The 18,410-nt window shown below is 36.2% G+C and overlaps 1 long non-coding RNA gene across 1 annotated transcript in view; it reads left to right on the top strand.

Annotated features, from left to right (window-relative positions):
* The first annotated feature begins 643 nt into the window (after positions 1–643).
* The window catches only part of LOC136038074 (uncharacterized), a 43,090-nt gene continuing 25,323 nt past the window's right edge, over positions 644–18,410 (top strand). The window contains exon 1 of the long non-coding RNA XR_010620124.1: positions 644–808. This is a non-coding gene — a long non-coding RNA (uncharacterized LOC136038074). The remainder of the gene's footprint in view (positions 809–18,410) is intronic.

Genomic DNA, 18,410 nt, shown 5'->3' with positions numbered 1-18,410 from the left:
GGCAGGTTGTAGTTGTTGCTGCAACCACGATCCAACCACATATTTTCGTCTCTACAGGTTTTTCTCTGGGCTCTTACCAAATTATATTTTAGGCTAAAAATTTACATTAATAAATCCTGATATCTGCTATAGGCTGCGCTAAAAACCAGCAATGCATCAGCCAAAGTAACTTATTGAAGTTCTACAAGATTTACCTTCTCTGACAAAGTCTTTTTTCAAACTTGATTTTAATTTGTGGTTACTATAAGCCTTGTCCTGTGGTGGTGCAGTGGATTTGATCTTAGCTTGGTAATACGGGACCCAGAGATCGAATCACGCTGCAGGAATGCACAGCAGGGCCGACGCAGGGACCTTAGTAGTCAAGAACCGTCTTTAATTCTTATATAAAATAATAAAAATACTATAAGCCTTGGCTTATTCTTTGTTAGGTTGCAGTTATTGCTGCAACCATGATCCAACCACACATTTTCTTCCCTTCAGGTCCTTCTCTGGCCTCTTACCAAATTATATTGTAGACTAAAAATCTACATTCAAAAATCCTGATATCTGCTATGCTTACTTACTTACTTAAGCCCCATCTGGCCTTGGTGATCGTCTCGGGGTCTCTCTCCTCACGAGTGAATGTATTTGTCGCTTATAGTGCTCTCTGTTTTGTCCCAATCCTAGAAGACCAGGGAATTTGCCGTCGGAGAAGTTTTCCTTCCAGCGCTTCGGAGAGTGACCACGAGAGCGAGAACCATGGATACAACCTTTGAAGTATATCTATCTGTTATAGGCTGCAATAAAAAGTGCCAATATATCAGCCAAAGTAAGTTATTGAAGATTTACAAGATTTACTTTCTGTTACACCTTGCGATAACGTAATGGATAAAGCTGCGTCTCTTGATCAAAGATTGAACGGTTCGGTCTCACGTATCAAAAGGAACTTATGGAAAATAATCAAACTTGCATAATCCCTAAATAAATATCAAAATGAGAATATTAGTGTTTTGTTGGTAAATACTGTTCCATTTCTAGAATGTCTCCTTTTATAAGAAAAATGTCACCCTCTACAGTTTTTATGCAGTTTGTTCGATTTGGATCAATGTTCATTTCCTTATTCCGCGGTGTCTTATTGTAATTAAATAAAAAAAAAAACTAGATTTTTCAACTGAAAGTAAGGAGCGATATTAAAACTTAAAACGAACAGAAATTACTCCGTATATGAAATGGGTTGTCCCCTCCGCAAACTTTATGCTAAAGTTTGACTCTTTGCCACAATTCTACTTTTTTAAAACAATTAAAAACTAAGGGCACTAAAACTTTTCATTTCCGTTAAAATGAGCCCTCTTGTGACATTCTAGGACCAATTGGTCGATACGATGACCCCTGGGGAAAAAAAAACAAAACAAATAAACACTCACCCTTGATCTGTCTTCTGGCCAAAAATACAAAATTCCACATTTTTGTAGATAGGAGCTTGAAATTTTTGCTATAGGGTTCTCTGATACGCTGAATGCGATGGTGTGATTTTCGTTAAGATTCTTTTACTTTTAGGCTGTGTTTCCCCCTATTTTCCAAAATAAGGCAAATTTTCTCAGGCTCTTAACTTTTGATGACAAAGATTAAATTTGATGAAACTTATATATTTTAAATCAGCATTAAAATTCGATTCTTTTGATGTGTCTTTTAGCATCAAAATTCCGTTTTTTAGAGTTTCGTTTACTATTGAACCGGGTCGCTCCTTACTACAGTTCGTTACCACAAACTGTTTGATTAAACAGCTCTAATATTCCACGACGGTAGTCTGGATCGTTGAACCGACGAGCTTAATATAGAGTTTGAATTATGAAAAAGGTTTTTTTTTTCAAAAATAAAAACTTGGAGATGCCGCTGATATTACTCTAAAAGACCATCTTGCTACTGATCCTTGCGACACGTGGGACCTAACCACTCTATCTTTGATTAAGATACGCAACTTTATCTGTTACATAATCGCAAGGTATCAGAGAGAGTAATTCTTGTGAAAATTCAATAACTTATCTTTGTTTTCATCCAATTGGATGAAAACAAAGGATGCAGCCTTGGTATTAAAGTAGGTTTTGACGAACTCAATATAGAGTTCAAATTACAAAAAAGGATGTTTTTAAGAAATGAAATACTTGATGCCAGTGAAATTGCTCTGAAAGACCATCTTGTTACTGTTCCTTGTGACAAAATCCTTATCATCAGGTGGAGTAAGTGGAAGTCCATTAGTAGGTAGTCTGGGCATATTTGCAGGAAATCAGTCAGTAATTATTTTCACTTTACCCTCATTTGACCACTTGGTCAATACAATCACCCTTGGGGAAAAAACAAAAAAAAACAAACAAATAAATAAATAAACACGCACCCGTGATCGGTCCTCTGGCAAAAAATACTAAGCTATAACATTTTTTTAGATAGGAGCTTGAAACTTCTACAGTAGGGTTCATTGACACGCTAAATGCGATGGCGTTATTTTTGTTAACATTCTATGACTTTTATGGGGTCTTTCCTCCTATTTTCCAAAATAAGGCAAATTTTCTCAGGCTCGTAACTTTTGATAAGTAAGACTAAATTTGATGAGACTTATATATTTAAAATCAGCATAAAATGAGATTCATTGATGTATCTATTAGTATCAATATTCCGTTTTTTCGAGTTTCATTTATAATTGAACCGGGTCGTTCCTTAAGCCTACTTCAGTTTGTTTTCACGAACTGTTTGATAAATGAATTTTGGAACGAAGAAAAATTAAAATGAATAACTAAGTAAAACTTAAAAGGAACCAATATTACCACAAACAGGAATAAGACTACTATCACCTAAAGTCTCTAGACCAGAATATCGCTCGCACTTTTTTGAAAACGATTTGTATTTCGAGCAGTAAGTTGAATTTTTGTCCTAACATAAACAACCAAACAATAAAAATAATATCACAAGGCAAACTAAGAATTACACATAAAAGTGTTGTTACCCCCCCCCTCCTCTTACTCCGTATCTCATTAAACAGCGTCATTAAAGTGTTATTGTATTTTATAGACACGATAAGTATTTTGAACATATATTTTCCATCGTCAAAGCATCAACAACAAAAGAAAATCATCACAATTGTCAAAATTACTGGAAATAACCTGTCAAATTAGACTAGGTGTTTAATTTATAAAATAAAAAAACAAGTTTTTTAAATGAAAGTAAGGAGCGACATTAAAACTTAAAACGAACAGAAATTACTCCGTATATGAAAGGGACTTTTCCTTCTCAACGCCCCGCTCTTTACGCTAAAGTTTGACTCTTTCTCTTAACTCTACATTTTAAAACAGTAAAAAACTTTAGCGTAAAGAGCGGGGCGTTGAGAAGGAAAAGCCCCTTTCATATACGGAGTAATTTCTGTTCGTTTTAAGTTTTAATGTCGCTCCTTACTTTCATTTTAAAAACTTGTTTTTTTTATTTAATTTCTGAACGTTTTTGAATCAATGCATGTTTTGATTTTTTGCTCTCCGCAGAGGAATAACTAAAACGAAATTTGTATATATATTTTTTTTTTTGGCTAAATGGCTTTCTCATAATTTTGATCGAATGGTTTTGAGAAAAAAAGAGCGGGGGAGGAAGCCTAGTTGCCCTCCGATTTTCGGTTAATTAAAAAGGCAAATAGAACTTTTAATTGTTTACGAATGTTTTTATAAGTAAAAGATATACGTAACTTATAAATTAGCTTACGTAAAGAACTTTTGTATTTTTATGTTTTTATTACATATATGAGGGGGTTCGCCCCTTCGTCAGTACCTCGCTCTTTACACTAAAGCTTAAAAAAATGACCCAATTCATTAAGAATAACCCTTGAATCACAAAAACCGCAGAATAAGTAGTTGAAATTACTAAAAATACTTTGGCGTAAAGAGTGAGGTATTAGTAGGAGGTGAGCCCCTCATATGTGTAATAATTTCTGTTCGTTTTAAGTTTTAATGCTGCTACTTACTTCCAGCTGAAAAAAAAAACTTTTTCATTGTTTTTTTTAAAGTAATGCTAGTAAATCCTGCACTCCCTTTATGGAAATTTTCTTCCCCCATGACAAATTCCTCGACGGAAAGTTCCCCCAGCATATTCCCCTCTTCTCAACCCCTGCCTCCAACCAAAAAATTCTCCTGAGAACGCCTGTACACTTCCCAATAACCATTACTATATGTAAGCACTGGTCAAAGTTTTGAACTTGTAGCCCCTTCCACGGGGACTGTGGGGGAGTTAGTCGTCCCTAAAGACATAGTTATAAGGTTTTTCGACTACGCTGAATAAAATGGCTATCTCAGAATTTTGATCCGTTGACTTTGGGAAAATAATTAGCGTGGGAGGGGGCCTAGGTGCCCTCCAATTTTTGGGTCACTTAAAAAGGGCACTAGAACTTTTCATTTCCGTTAGAATGAGCCCTCTCACAACATTCTAGGACAACTGGGTCGATACGATCACTCCTGGAAAAAAAAAATAAAATAAACACGCATCCGTGATCTGCCTTCTGGCAAAAAATATAAAATTCCACATTTTTGTAGATAGGAGCTTGAAACTTCTACAGTAGGGTTTTCTGATACGCTGAATCTGACGGTGTGATTTTTGTTAAGATTCTATGACTTTTAGGGGGTGTTTCCCCTATTTTCTAAAATAACGCAAATTTTCTGAGGCTCGTAACTTTTGATGGGTAAGACCAAACTTGATGAAACTTATATATTAAAAATCAGCATTAAAATGCGATTCTTTTGATGTAGCTATTGATACCTTTTTTTAGACTTTTGGTTACTATTGAGCCGGGTCGCTCCTTACTACAGTTCGTTACCACGAACTGTTTGATATAGTATTATTATTTCTTGAAAGTTTTGGCAATTATGGTTTTTTTCTGTGTAATTATAATGAACACAAAGACGACTAAAATATATTTGTTTCCGGAAAGCTCAAATGACACTGTTCCTAATGTTTTTTAAGGGGTGGTAACTCTACTACCGTTTGTGGTAATTTCTGTTCGTTTTCAGTTAAATCCGTTCATTTTTCAGTTTTAGTGTAACTAGTCATTTTAATTTCCTTTCATTTTAGGATTCATTTAATCATCTAATGTAGTATCTGTTAATTTAATTTTTGATCTGATTATTAATTTTAATAACTGTTCTTTAATATTTTATGTTTCTCTTTGATAGTAATCTCTGTTCATTTGAATATGGCATTTGATTTTTCTTTCTTAATAAAACTTTTAAAAAAAATTCTGGTTATCACTACTTGACAAAAAATACAATAAATCTAAATAAAACTAAAAAAGAAACAACCAGGACAAATATATTGCCTAAATAAAGCTAGACGTTTTCAGCGTTACATCAAACAGTTCGTGGTAACGAACTGTAGTAAGGAGCGACCCGGCTCAATAGTAAACGAAACTCTAGAAAATCGAATATTGAAACCAATAGTTACACCAAGAGAATCATATTTTTATGCTGATTTTAAATATATAAGTTTCATCAAATTTAGTCTTACCCAACAAAAGTTGAGACCCTGAGAAAATTTGCCTTATTTTAGAAAATAAGGGGAAACACACCCTACAAATCATAGAATCTTAACGAAAATCACACGATCAGATTTAACGTATCATTGGACACTACTACAGAGGTTACAAGCTTCTATCTACAAAATTTGGAATTTTGTATTTTTTGCCAGAAGACAGATCACGGTGTTTATTATTTTTTTTTTCTTTCCAAGGGGTGATTGTATCGACCCAATGGTACTAGAATGTCACAAGAAGGCTCATTCTAACTGAAATTAAAAGTTCTAGTGCCCTTTTTAAGTGACGAGAAAAATTGGAGGGTACCTACACCCCCTCCCACGCTTATTTTCTTCCCGGATTCATCAAATAAGAATTTTGAGATAGACATTATGCATTAAACTCATCATAGTTGAAAAACTTAATAACTATGTCTTCGGGGACGACTTGATTCTCAATAGTCCCCGGGGTAGGGGCTGCAAGTTACAAACTTTGACAATTGTTTACATATTGTAATGGTTATTGGGAAGTGTACAGACGTTTTCAGTGGGACTTTTTCGCGTTGGGAGGGGGGTTGGAGGGAGGTAGTTAAATGGGAGAATGTTCCATGGAGTAATTAACCATGAGGGAAGAGAATTTCCATGAAGGGGGCGCATGATTTTCTAGCATTGTTTGAAAAACAATGAGAAAATAAATTTAAAAAAGGTTTATGTTCTACTGGAAGTAAGGAGCTGCATTACAACTTAAAATGAACAAAATTTATTATGTATATAAGGGATTTCGTCTCCTCCTCAATATCTCGCTCTTTACACTGAAATTTTTAGTAATTTCAGCTATATATTCTACGGCCTTTGTGATTCAGCTGAGGCAAAGTACCACAAAAAGTGCATAGACAAATTCATGAAACAGAGCCAAAGTGTGACATTGTGCATGATGTCAACAAAACAATATTTGCCCAATTCTTGGAAGGGGTTGAGTCTAGGCTTAAAGAAGGAAGGATTTACCACATTTCTGATTTCAAAGAAAGCTAAGAAACGTTTTGATTGACAATGGACTTGTTTGGCAGAAGCATAGAGTGCTTTGGCTTAAAAGAGAAGGTTCGAGAGACATTTTGGGAGCCAGCTAATCAAGTTTGTGGATCTTAGAAAAGGCATGATAGATAGATAGATAGATAGATAGATTTCTTCACACGAAAAGCCCGATTGTGCCATGTTTTACCATCTGAAAGGAACAGTTTCGGCTGGCGATGTGGCAGCACAAGTCAAGTTAAGGCGATGATTGAAAAATTTTAGCACAGTGCTGTTCTAATAGATTTAGATGGTCCTGGTAGTGACAGCTCCGATTCGACTATGACAGATTCTGATGTTGCTCTAACATCGAAATCTGTGACATCGAGTGACGACGAACTTGGTCGTTGTTCGTTTATTGATTTGGGGAATGATGATGGAGAAGGTGAGAATAAAACCAAACCCAGGAGGTCTTCAGGGCTATCAGAAAGTAGAAATTCAGGTCCTACTAGACTTAGTGATAAATACGAAATGTAAGAAAGGACCCAGATAGGACATTTTTTTGCAAGCAAATCGAGCAAAGCCACAGTTTCTGGATCCCCTGCAATTTGGCTGGATGTTTCAAAACGGTGGGGTTAGACCAGTTGTGTCTACCCCTCAGGCATTTCCATAGGATGTGGTCCCCCACTACTGCTCGTGCAAGCGCTGTAAAGAAAAGTTCATGGGCTGGAAATAGACCTTGCGATTTATTTTTTGGCTGTGGTGGGAAGTGTTTTATGGACGAGTTTGATATGCTTGATGGATAATTTTATATGCTGAGCTACTTTTTAGCTTTTGTAGTAACAAGTGCCGTTCACGAAATCAGTAGCAGGTGTTAGTATAGTAGTCTTTTTTTTGTTTATTCAAGTTTACTGAATAATAATCTTGCCAAGTTTACTAATAATTATGTTTAGGAATCAAAGGAGAGTTGTAATCAAGGTCATTGTTGAGTATAGTGGCACTCTTCCAGTCTGAGATAATAAAACTATCCGCTACCACCTGAATCTAGCCCTGAAATCGTTTCCGATACGAATAAAAAATTAAAATAGTAAGTTTCAAGGTGATTCACGATGGTCCCTAGTACTCGTCACTTTTGGCATCAGTTACAAAAGATTTGGCGATCATTATGGGAATTTTTCCCAAACATGATTAAATAGCAAAAATCGCAAAATTTTCACTTTTTGTGGTCAAGGACCCCCCAGCTGAGTATATAACTCCCGTTTTCGTGATCAGCGCTATCTATTACCCCATATTCCGTTGTCAAACCTTCTGCTGCTCACTGATCACCCACCCGACACATTTTTGTTGAGTGGCTCCCTGACTGTACGTATGTTGGTTATTTTGTGAACTCTGGCCTGGGTGGCTTTCATGTTGAAATACATACGTACAACACAAATATGTGACTATGTGACTAAGTACTATTCAATATATATTTTTGCTGTTACTAATTGAAAACTCGTGGTTCAAACAAACAGTTCGTTGTAACGAACTGTAGTAAGGAGCAACCCGGCTCAATAGTAAACAAAACTCTAAAAAACGGAATTTCGATGCTACAAGATATATCAAAAGAATCAGATTTTTATGCTGATTTTAAATATATAAGTTTCATTAAATTTAGTCTCTGTCATCAAAAGTTACGAGCCTGAGAATATTTGCCTTATTTTAGAAAATAGAGGAAAACACCCTCTAAAAGTCATAGGATCTTAACGAAAATCACACCATCGCATTCAGCGTATCAGAGAGCCCTATACTAAACATTGCAAGGTTCAATCTACAAAAATGTGGGGTTTCTTATTTCTTGCCAGAAGACAAATCACGGGTGCGTGTTTATTTGTTTGTTTGTTTTTTTTTCCCAGGGGTCATCGTATCGACCAAGTGGTCCTAGAGTGCTGCAAGAGGGCTCATTCTAACGGAAATGAAAAGTTCCAGTGCCCTTTTTAAGTGAACAAAGAAATTGGAGGGCACCTAGGCCCCCTCCCACGCTTATTTTTTCCCAAAGTCAACGGATCAAAATTTTGAGATAGCCATTTTGTTCCCCATAGTCCAAAACCATAATAACTATGTCTTCGGAGATGACTTACCTCCCCCCCCCCCACAGCCCCTGGGGGAGGGGCTGCAAGTTACAAACTTTGACCAATGTTTACATACAGTAATGGTTATTGGGAAGTGTACCGACGTTTTCAGGGGATTTTTTTGGTTTGGTTGTGGGGTTCATTGGAGAGGGCTATATGGGAGGATCTTTCCTTGGAGGAATATTTCATTTGGGGAAGAGAAATTCAATGAAAAGGGCGCGGAATTTTCTAGCATTACTATTAAAAAAACAATTAAAAATATAAACATGGAAAAGTTTTTAACATTAAAACTTAAAGCTAAGCATTAAAACTTAAAACGAACAGAGATTATTACGCATATGAGTGATTCTAAAAATACTTTAGCATAAAGAGCGAGGTATTTAGTAGGAGATAAATACTTCGCTCTTTATGTTAAATTATTTTTTGAATTTCAACTATTTATTCTACGGCCTTTCTGATTCAGGGGTCATTCTTAAAGAATTGTGACAAAACTTAAGATTTAGTGTGAGGAGCGAGGCATTAACGAGGGGACAAACCCCCTCATATATATAATCAAAAATATAAGAATATAAAAGTTTGTTATGTAAGTTACGTATATTTTTTACTAATAAAGACGTTTTTTAAAAATTAAAAGTTCTAGTTGCCTTTTTAAGTAACTGAAAAATTGGAGGGCAAGTAGGCCTCCATCCCCACCCCTTATTTCTCAAAATCGTCTGATCAAAACTAACAGAAAGCCATTTAGCCAAAAAAAAAGAATTAATATGCAAATTTCATTTTAATAATTTATATACGGAGAGCCAAAATCAGACATGCATTAATTCAAAAACTTTCAGAAATTAAATAAAAAAACAAGTTTTTTGAAATGAAAGTAAGGAGCGATATTAAAACTTAAAACAGACAGAAATTACTCCGTATATGAAAGGGGCTTTTCCTCCTCGACACCCTGCTCCTTGCGCTAAAGTTTGATTCTTTCTCGTAACTCTACTTTTTAATACAATAAAAAACTTTAGCGTAAAGAGCGGGGGCGTCGAGAAGGAAAAGCCCCTTTCATATACGGAGTAATTTCTGTCCGTTTTAAGTTTTAATGTCGCTCCTTACTTTCATTTCAAAAAACTTGTTTTTTTTTATTTAATTGTCAAATAGATTAGATATGTTTAGAATAAAATCTGTAGTTCTCAGGGCTTCCTTTAAATGTATGAATTAAAAAAAAATCCACAAAACAAGTTTTACAAAGAAATGTAAAGAGCTCCATTAAGCCAAGAATGAGTAAAAATAAAGTCAAATAAATAGCCAAGTCAAACTAAAAACCAGCAACAATTAACATGAGTAAGGCTGATAATCCCCATGCCTTCCCTAGACCAGAACACAGTTTTTGCTTTATTAAAAGAGAAAAGAAGACACATTTTACCGTTAAAGGTTTAAATTAATAATGTAAGGTGACATAATATAAGTTGACAATATGGGGAGGTTAACATCCCAAAGGCATAGTTATTGGACGTTTGAATAATGCTGAGCAAATTAGTTTCCTTAAAATTTTGATTGGATCTGAGGCACTAGATCTTCCTATTTCAAAGCGAATGAGCCCCATCTGAGCTGAAGTTGATACGACCATCCATCCCATAAGAGCATTTTATGCCCAGAGCATAGCTTACAACCCTTGCACCTGGGCTCTGAAGCGTTGTGTCCATCTCGAAGCCATTGTCATATGCTCTTTAGGCTATTTTGAACAAAATGGCTATCTCACAGTTTGGATTGGATGCGTTTGGGGAAAACAGGTTGTCAGGGAGACGGGGGATCAATTTTGACTCTTAAAAGGGGACTAGAACTATACATTATTTTCTTTCAAATGAGCTTCCTCTAAAGTTAAAACAACCACAACTTCCATGAAAAGCTTATATGCCCCCAAAGCATAACTTACAACCCTTACCGCAAGGGCTGTGGGGAGAGGTTTTCATCCTCAAAGACATAATTTCTGTATTTTCAACAAAGTGGTAATCTTAAAATTTTGATTTGATTTTTCTGGAGAAATGGTGGGCGTAGAAGGGAAGTTAGTTGTCCTCAAATCCCTTTCATCTAGTAAAAAGAGCACTAGCCCTGTCAAATTCAAATCGAAAGAGCTCTTTTCGAAGTTTCTACAACAACAATATTTCAATCTTAAAATTTCTATCACTTGCATTTCCGGAAAATACGAGGTGCGTGTGGGGGGGGGGGGGGTATCCATCCTCCAATCATTCTGAATCTTAATAAGGGCACTAGAACTTCTGATTTAAGTGCCCCCGGGCCCTAGATTGGTAAATAGTTGGCTTTGGAGTGGGTTAGTTGCCCTCCAATCACTTTCGACTATTAAAAGAGCATTATCTCAAAATTTGTGTTAGATGCATTTTGAGAAAACACGAGGTTTAGAGGATGTATCCACCCTCAGATGACTCTGTTTCCTAAAAAGAGCACTAGAACATCTGAGTTCCTATCAAATGAGCCAATTCCGGAATTTTTACGATCACCCTTTCTTTATATTCCTTAAATGCCCCCAGAGCATAACTTACAATCCTTGTCCTGAGGGTGAATTGGGGGGGGTGATATTCTCAAAAGCACAGATTCCAGATCTTTTAACTATTTTGAACAAAATGGCAATCTCTAAATTTTGATTGGATGTCTTTGGGGAAATAATGGGCGTGAGATGGTGGCTAGTTGCCCTCCAATCACTTTTGACTCACTTGTGACAATTAAAAAGGGCACTTATCCTTTAAATGTCCAGTCGAATGAGCTCTTTTTGAAGTTTCTAAGACTACAAATAGCTTTCTCCAAAGTTCTATCTGATACATTTTGGGAAAATACAAGGCATATGTGTGGAGGGGGGATATCCACCCTCATATCACTCTGAGTCTCTAAAAGATCACTGAAACTTCTGATTAGTATTACAATGAGCCCCCTCCGAAGTTTATACGATCAACCTTTCTATAAATAGCTTAAATTCCCCCAGTGCTTAACTAACAACTCTCGCCCTGAGGGCTAAAGGGGGAGGCTGCCATCCTCAAAAGCACATTTTTCAGACCATTCAATTACATTCAACAGAAAGAACTACCTCCAAGTTTTGATTGGATGTGTTTAGAGAAATGGTGAGCGTTGGAGAGGGGTTAGTTGTCCTCTAATAATTTTTTATTATTAAAAAAAGCACTAGTCCTTTCAATTTCCAAACGAATGAGTTCTTTTCAAGTTTCTAAGCCATCTCAAATTTCTATCAGATGCACTTCAAGAAAATACAAGGTATTCACCCTCTGATCTCACTGAGTATTAAAAAGGACACAAGAAATTCTGATTACCAATAATGACCCCCCTCTAAAGTTCATACAATCACCCTTTCTATATACACCTTATATGCCCCAGGACATAACTTACAACACTTGACCTGAGGGCTGTCAGGAAGGGGGGTTGTCATCCTCAAATGCGTAATTTACGGAACTTTCAACTACGTTGAACAAAAGGGCTATTTCAAATTTTGATTGGATCTGCTTGGTAAAGTGGCGGGTGTGGGAGAAGAGTTAGCTGCCCTATGATCATTTTCGACTATTAAAAAGGGCACTAACCCCTTCAATTTCCAATTGAATGAGCTATTTTTGAAGTTTCGGCGACAACTCCTTCGATACGAAGTGCCCTGGTCTAAACAAATAAATAAATGATACAATATGTCTGCATCGCTCTTTACTTAGCTAGTGCTATTGCGGTGCCTATGATTGGCTGTTTTATTTTCTTGAAATAATATTCTAATTTATCAACAAACTAATTGCTCACACATGACCGTCGCGACGATCGTGAATCGCCATTGACGCTGACCATTTGACATATTGATTTTCAAATTAAATAAAAAAAAACACAAGTTTTTTTAACTGAAAGTAAGGAGCAATATTAAAACTTAAAACGAACAGAAATTACCCTGTATATGAAAGGGGCTTTTCCTCTTCAACGCCCCGCTCTTTACGCTAAAGTTTGACTCTGTCTCTTAAATCTACCTCTTAAAACAGTAAAAACCTTTAGTGTAAAGAGCGGGGCGTAGAAGAGGAAAAGCCCCTTTCATATACGGAGTAATTTCATATAAGGAAGTATGCGCATATTGCTTTTTCGTCAGTTGTACATCCCCCTCATCATGCCCTGAAAGTTTCCACTTAATATTCTTAAGCCATTCATAAAATTAAAAATCTTTATTTCGATCTGAATGTTTCTATTTCTCACAATATCAGAAAAAAACATTATAACCGAGATTACCGAAAAAAATGAATTTAATTCAAAGAAGATGCCTGCAGTATACTGATATGCTACAGTATTGAACTAGCTCTCAAAGGTATTATACCTGTTTGAACTTTTGAATTGTTTAAACTTGATTTCTTAGCCATGAATTAATTCAGTGGCTACAGAAATTGTGCAATCTGATACTTGAATTTATCACACAATCAGATTTTTGGCGTTTTGAATTGAGAAAATTAGATACGATAGCCAAGTGTGGTGTGTAGATAAAATTGGATATAATTTGCCTGCGCATTAATTACACTTTTTAGTGTAGAGAAGGATTAGCAGTTGGGCCGACCTCGCACAGTTTGGACTGATTGCTCACTTGGATACATTAGTGAGGCTCGGCCCTCACGGAAAGATATGTTTCTTTCACTTTATAATCTTTGATTTACTAGGCATGAATCCTGCGAACATTAAAATCGGTGATTTATTCCTAGCCAAATTTGCGGGCTATCCCCTCTGGCCAATTCGAATCCTAGAGGTAATGACGACGAATACCGGAGACTGCAAATTTGCTGTTTTTTGCTATGGCAAAAAACACGTTTTTTGCTACGGCAAAAAACACGTTTTTTCTACGGCAAAAAAGGGGTTGTTCCCTTTTCAACGCCCTGCTCTTTGCGCTAAAGTTTGACTCTTTCTCTCAACTCTAATTTTTAAAACAGTAAAAACTTTAGCGTAAAGAGCAGGGCGTTGAAGAGGGAACAGCCCTTTTCATATACGGGGTAATTTTTGTTCGTTTTAAGTTTTAATGTTGCTCCTTACTTTCAGTTAAAAAAACTTGTTTTTTTTATTTAATTTCTAAACGTTTTTTAGTTAATCCATGTTTTGATTTCGGCTCTCCGCAGATAAATAATTAAAGCGAAATTTGCATATTTACTTATTTTTCTAAATGGCTTCCCCATAGTTTTGATCGAATGACTTTGAGAAAAAAAGAGGGAGAGGAGGTCCAGTTGTCCTCCAAAACTTAAAAAGGCAACCTGAACTTTTAGTTTTTTACGAACGTTTTCATTAGTAAAAGATATATGTAACTTACGAATTAGCTTACGTAACAAACTTCTATATTCGTACGTTTTTATTATGTATATGAGAGGGTTCACCCACTCGTCAATACCTCGCTCTTTACACTAAAGCTTAAATTTTGTCCCCTGAGTCACAAAGGCCGTAGAATAAATAGTTGAAATTACTAAAAATGCTTTAGCGTAAGGACTGAGGTATTAGGAGGAGGTGAACACCTTACATGCGTAATATTTTCTGTTCGTTTAATTTTTAATGCTACTCCTTACTTTCAGTTAAAAAAACTTTTGCATATTTATTTTTTCATTTTTTTTTAAATAATGCTAGAAAATGCTGCGCCCCCTTTATGGAAATCTTCTTCCCCCATGACAAATTCCTCCAAGGAAAGTATCCCCCACATAACCCCCTCTTCTCAACCCCCCTCCCAACCAAAAAATCCCCCTGAAAACGTCTGTACACTCCCCAAAAACCATTACTATATACAAACACTGGTCAAAATTTGTGACTTGCAGCCCCTCCCATGGGGACTGTGGGAGAAAGAGTCGTCCCCAAAGACACATTTATAAGGTTTTTCGACTATTTTGAATAAAATGGCTATCTCAGAATTTTGATCCGACGACTTTGGAAAAAAAGAGCGTGGGAGGGGGCCTAGGTGCCCTCCAATTATTTTGGTCACTTAAAAAGGGCACTAGAATTTTTCGTTTCCATTCGAATGAGCCCTCCTGCAAAATTCTAGGACCACTGAGTCGATACGATCACCCCTGGGAAAAAGAAAAAAACGAAAAAAAAAAACAAAAAATAAATAAACACGCATCCGTGATTTGTCTTCTGGCAAAAATGCAAAATTCCACATTTTTGTAGATAGGAGCTTGGAACTTGTACATTAGGGTTCTCTGAGACGCTGAATCTGATGGTGTGATTTTTGTTAAGATTCTATGACGTTTAGGGGATATTACACCCTATTTTCTAAAATAGGGCAAATTTTCTCAGGCTCGTAACTTCTGATGGGTAGGACTAAACTTGATGAAACTTATATATTTGAAATCACCATTAAAATGCGATTGTTTTGATGTAATTATTAGTATCAACATTCCGTTTTTTAGAGTTTTGGTTACTATTGAGCCGGGTCGCTCCTTGCTACAGTTCATTACAACGAACTGTTTGATTATTTTGTTCAGTTGCATTTCAAATAGTTCGTGGTTTACCACGAACTACAGTCTTGTAGTTAGTCTTGAATTAGCTTTCGTTCCGTGAACGAACCTTTTTCTGATATTGAACAAAGCTGTTTGGCAAGTTTTTATAAACTTATTTTGCAATCACTCGTTGCCATTCTGTTCTCATTGAGTTAACATCAAATGTGAGTTATAATCCAGACAGAAACTAAGGATTAAAAGTTGACCTATTTTAAACTACATCTCAACGCTCGACTAAGCGGGTGATTGCTAATTGCGTGAGTATTGCCTGTAAATGGATCTTTGCCAAGTGAAATATCAGTTAATGTAATCAGAGGTGATTGTTGTTTCATTTCAGAACGCTGGCTTGTTATTGTTTATCTTGACTTTGTTTGAAAGCGGGCATCTCTGGGTTTTTTAATTTTAGAAGAAAGGGGCGCTTGCGATTACCTGCTATTATTAACGCAGAGAGGTTCTCCTTGCCCGGTGAAATGAATGTGTATTAGCCACGCCCCGTGCTGGAGACAAGCAAAGACGCTATATCTAAAGGATTAAAAGGATATTTGGAGCAGCTGCATTTTGATGAAAGCGGGCCCCAAGTGATAATTGGTTTTAGTACATAAAGGGTCCCTTGCGTGTAATTTTCACTCTATATGGCTTTTTAACGTGATTAAAAAGGCAGAGCGGTATTAACTGGTATCAATATGTCAGTGACGAAAGAACACTTCGACCGCCATATGGATGAGCTGCAACAAATACTTCGAAACTTCAGACTGAGAATAAAGTGTTAAGAGCAGAAAATAAACTGCTAAAGACTGAGCTGATTCATGTCAAGGCCACTGATCTACGGTCGGAAATGTAAGCTAGAAGAAATGACATTCTGATACACGGTGTTGAGGCTCCACAAGAAACTGAAAACCTGAAAAATACCGTAATGACATTCCTCCAGTCTAAGCTAGGAATTAGAGATGCCGACCAGCTACGTATGGGTACCATGTATCGCATTTCTAAAAAAAAAAAAACGACTCCCTCTGAATCTTCAGCCGTTCCGAATCTGCAACGTAATACACAAAAACAAAAGTTGTTGAGCCAATTTTTGTTAGCCTTGGTGACAATGACCGCTCAGCTATTATGAAGGAGTATGGAAAGCTGAAAAAGACGGATTTCAATGTGTCAACAGACTTACCAGCTGAGCTCGGTAAAAGAAGAAAAGAATTACTAGCACTCGGGTACAAACTGTGGTTGCAGAAACATGGGTGGTTCAACGAGGAATAAGACTGTGGTTGGATGTAAAAAAGTCGCGAAGTTCTGATTGGTCTAAATTTCATGTTTTCTATTTCATGTTGAATTATCTGTGAGTTTTAGTGCTTTTATTTTTCAGTGGGAGAGGCATGGGGGGTACTCCTTGGCGTGAGGTCAATGCACGATAATGTTTAATCACGCTCATGGGATCTCTGCATTTAGACTGGAAGAATTTGAAAGAAAATCAGCCCTCTTTAGTAATGTATTCCAAACGCCCCTAGCCCATGATAATAATGAAATTTTAAACTCTGTTTTAGTCCCCCCAAATAAATATTTGTTTTCTCGTGAAATAGCTCATAAAAACCAAAATATGAGGAGAATATCTTTTTGGAACTGTCGTGGTTGGAGGAGTGGGCAAGGTGCGATAGAAATTTTTTTATTTGAATCGGGCACGGATATTTTTGGGGTTTGTGAAACATTTTTAGATGAAAACTTGGCAAATAAAATTAATATTACCGATTTCCAATTCTTTCATGTAAGCAGAAATAAAAAAAAGCAAGGTGGTTTAGCAATACTAGTTAAAAATTATATTCCAGCACGACTGAGAGAAGAACTTCTATATCTGAATACTGAGATGGTATTCGAAAGCTGTATTGTTGAATGTTTTTCTACCAAGTAATGAAAAATTTTAATTGTTGTAATTTATCGTCCTCCCTCATCTATGGCAGACTTTATTGAAAAATTTGAAAATATGTTAAGCGTGATATCAAATCTTCGAATGCCATTTTTTATCCTTGGGGACTTCAATGTTTCCTTAATGGAATGCCTCCCATCAAGCCTGCAAAGGATTGACCGACATGTCCTTCAGTTTTTAGAATGTAACCTTTCACATGGTATGAGCCATATACGTTTTATTCCGACACGAATTACAAATTCATCTTTTTCGCTGATTGATAACATTTTCGCACCTTATCCATGTGAGGCTATATTCGTGGTTATGGAAGATACGTCTGATCATTGTCAGGAAAAAATTGGAAATAATACAACATCACATCCTGAAGTGATCATAAATGAAAGTGGTGTTGAATTGAAGGGGAAGGATGTTGTTGCAGATTATTTTTGTAATTACTTTTCCCACTTTAGTGCTACTGCTGATCTGAAATCCCCTGAATCTTTATTTGGTTCATATAAAGATTATCTACCGTCATCCGAAAATTCTAGTATGTTCCTGGCCCCTGTTACTTTCGGTGAATTCCAGAAGGTAATTACGAATTTAAAACGTGGGAATTCCCTAGGTCTAGATGGGCTCTCCACAAATATTCTGAAAGAACTTGCTTGTGTAATCTATTTCCCATTGCTTCATATTTTAAAAGCATCTATATCATCAGAGATCTTTCCAGAAGTATGGAAATCTGCACGAGTTATTCCAATTCATAAGAAAGGTGATAAGACATTTGTAGGCAACTACCGCCCAATAGCTGTTCTTTTTCCAATATCTAGAAAAAAATTATTCAAAGGTTCTAGAAAAAATTATTCAAGAAAGAATTATATGCTATTTTAATAAAAAGAATTTATTTACTAAAAATCAGTTTGGATTCAGGTCGGGTCATTTCACTGAACAAGCTGTCGCTGCGCTAATCTTAGTAATTAATCTTAGATTAATGATTCACTAAATGATGATAATTATGTGTCTGCTCTCTTCTATGATATAAAAAAGGCATTTGATACACTAAACCATGAAATCTTGATGGAAAAAATTAATAATACAGGTATTACAGGTAAAGGCCTAGATCTAATAAAATCTTACCTGCATGATTGAAAAATTCAGGTAGAAATAAATGGACATCTATCAAGCCATATCGTTATTGATGATGTTGGAGTCCTCCAGGGATCAGTATTTGGGCCATTACTATTTTTGATCTATATAAATGACCTCCCAAGGTGTTTACCCCAAGATAATAGCTTAGCAGTAATTTTCGCAGATGACACGGCTGTGACAGTAAAAGCCTAAACCCCATCTTTGTTGGTTGAGAAAATGGCGACAGCAATGAAACCTTTGAATAAA

The sequence above is a fragment of the Artemia franciscana genome, chromosome 2 (genome assembly GCF_032884065.1).
Source record: "Artemia franciscana chromosome 2, ASM3288406v1, whole genome shotgun sequence".
Taxonomy (NCBI): Eukaryota; Metazoa; Arthropoda; class Branchiopoda; order Anostraca; family Artemiidae; genus Artemia; species Artemia franciscana.
The sequence above is the reverse complement of the archived record's forward strand: the minus strand, read 5'-3'. Positions and strand labels throughout refer to the sequence as shown.